Genomic DNA, 3146 nt, shown 5'->3' with positions numbered 1-3146 from the left:
ATGCCTGATAACATTTACAAGTATTAACATTATTCGAATAAGATAAGTAATGTAATCATGTTAATAATTTATAATCTGATTGGAACCTCCTTTATGTGTGGTTTCTAATTGAATAATAAGAGTTTATACTATACTTGTTTGACATACCATACCATTAGTGAATTCTCTAACTTTGATATTTGTTGTTATCATTGTTTTATCCATACATTAATTTTTCATCTCAAAGTTCTCATCAACTTTTTCTTCTTTTTCTTCTTCTTCTTCTTCTTCTTCTTCTTCTTCTTCATTATTATTATTATTATTACTACTACTACTGCTACTACTACTACTAGGACTACTGCTGCTATTATTATTATTATTGTTATTGTTATTGTTATCATTGTAACTATTATTGTTGTTATTGTTGTTGTATTATTGTTATCGTTGTTGTATTATTGTTATCTATAATTTATACAATTAACCTTCTAGTGGTTCGATCCCAGTCTTATCGGGTTATTTATTATTTCAGCACTCCTACACTTAGAAGAAGACATCAATCTTTTGATCGTGTCAGATATCTTTCATTAAAAGATACCTAACTAAAATTTTCTCTCTGTTCTCTATTTTGTTTATATATCTTCTTTGAATTTTTTTTTGCATTTCTTTTTTCTTTTTTCTTTTACATTTTCAAATCCAACTATGAAAATTAACTTATGTACAATTAACGGTTCTAATATGAAAAGGGGGTAGAGATGAAAATTAACTCTTTTTATTAGAAATTAAGATTCATAATTTATTTTGATTTACTTTCTAAGAGGTTATTCAAGTTTCATGACCCGAGTCGCAAGTTAACCTGAATTGAATCAAGTCATTCTTGTGTTTTTTTTGTTAATTGATTTTTTTTCTAATTTTAGCATTAAATATTACGTTGATTGGGAATCAAATTTTATAATTTATTTTGAATTACTTTCAATGAAATTATCCGGGTCTTATGATTCGGGTTGAGGATTTGACTGGCTAACTAGGATGTTTTGTTTTTTTAATTAATGTTTTTTATATTTTTCAGCATTAGATTAATTGAAAATTAAGTTTCATAGCTTGTTTTAATTTTTTTTTTATATGGGAGGTTAATCTATGTTGACCCAAATAGATCCAATATATTATTGTCTTAGTATTTTTAAGATGATGTCATCTTGAATCTTTTTATGTCAAACTATTTTTTTATTGGTCATTCAAATTACTTCAGGACTTGTCAAGTTAACTAGGTCATATTAGGTTAACCCCCATGCATTTTAATTTTTTTCTACTAGAAAAATATTAGCAAGACCTAGATGTTTCTTTTTGTGTTAAAAAAATTTAATCAAATCCACATTATAGTACAGGTCAACGATCTCGTAAGATATGAAAACTTGTTTCTTATCAATAAAATAAAAATCAATAACAAGTTCTCAACCTATGATTTGAGAGTTAGGTCGAGTTTGAGTTTAAAAAATGAAAGTGAATCATACCTAACCTAGACTGAAGATGTGCAAGGCCTAATCAACCTTTGATAAAATTTGAATAAGGTTAGTTGTAGGCCATTTAGGATTTGAGATCTGAAGTTGAGTTTTGATAGGATCAAGGATTAGGTCAGGACTTAGTCTCAAGCACTTAAGAGTTGTGACAAAGATATGATTTTATGCACCTAAAAGTTGAGCCAAGATTAATTATAAGTGGCATCAAAGAAACGTGCTTGGATGAGTCCATAATGTTCAAGGTCAAGTCAAGACCAGGTCCAAATTGCTTATAAGCCTATATTGGTCCAAGTCTCAAGTCAAGAAGTTCAAGGTACTTGAAAGTCTGACCAAGACCAAGTTTAGACTAATCCAAGGATCAATCCAGGACTAGATCCAAAATGTAGGGGTCAAGCCAAAACTAGTTTGGGGTGTTAAAGGTCATGATATATAGAACTAGTTCAGCGTATATGGTGAGCAAGGCAGGAACAAGTTCGAAGCATTTAGGAGTCGAAACAAGACCTAGTCTAGGGTGCTTGAGAATTGTGTTTGGTCTAAGTCTAGCACAATTTGGATTCGAACAAAGTCAAGTTCATGAAATTCAAAACACCAAGAGGTTCAGATTTAAGGCACTTTATGTTAAAAACAGATTGGTTCCATGATATTTAAGGTTGCCAATGAGATGAGATTAGATTTAGATACTCAAGGTTAGGGGTAGGGTGCTTAAAGTTAGATAAATATTAGGTTTAAAGTATGATGAGTCGAGAGCAATATATTTAAGGAACAATTTAGTATTGTGTAAAGAAAGAATCAATCTCCAATCTTCAAATAATAAAAACATTAGTTTTGATAATACGAGCATTTGATTAAGACTGAGTGTGTTTTCTAAAAAAATCAAATCAAGCTTCTATTACTAAATTCAACCTAAAAAAAAAGCATAAAAGCAAAATTATAGCAAACGGGCTCTAAGCTGCGAATCAAGTGATTGTCAATAAAAGGTTTAATTCCAACATTGTAAAAATAAAATAAAATAAAATGGACTAAATGCAGAGATGGGAATTTTATAACATGACTTATGATAGTCTCATTATGGGAGAATGGAGAGGAGGAACAATTAGAAAGGAAAGGAAAGTAAACAAGTAAAGTGTCGTAAATCATTGATATCAGCAACAATAAATAAAATCAGGTAAAATCCTTTTTGGCGTTCTGTAGCACTAAAACCCATCCCTACCATGCACTTAAAGCCAAGCAACTGCAGTCACAACTCAAGTACACTTGTCAACGTATCGCAACAGTCAATAACACCACATAAGATCCCTTCTTTCTACCTCGGTTTTTTTTTTTTCGAGTTTCCTAAATTTGACCGCGTCATTTTGCATAAAAGTCAACATGAAGGTTTCAAATTTATACTTCTGGTTCCCTGGCTTTGACCACCCACTCCTGCTTCCTTCAAACTTCAACCCTTTTGTTCTAGTCTCATAGAGACTACGGTTATTGTCATCATCTTTATCTTTGTTTTTATATTTTAAAAATATTTTTTAAAAATATTAAATTTTTTTATATTTTTATTTCAAATTTTAATATACTACTATAGAAAATTAATTAAAAAAACATTATTTTAATATATTTTTAATTAAAAACAATCACTATCATAATACACTATCTAATCAACTG

The sequence above is a fragment of the Populus euphratica genome, unplaced genomic scaffold (assembly GCF_000495115.2).
Source record: "Populus euphratica unplaced genomic scaffold, PopEup_1.0 scaffold125.1, whole genome shotgun sequence".
Lineage (NCBI taxonomy): Eukaryota > Viridiplantae > Streptophyta > Magnoliopsida > Malpighiales > Salicaceae > Populus > Populus euphratica.
This window is presented reverse-complemented; position numbering follows the sequence as displayed.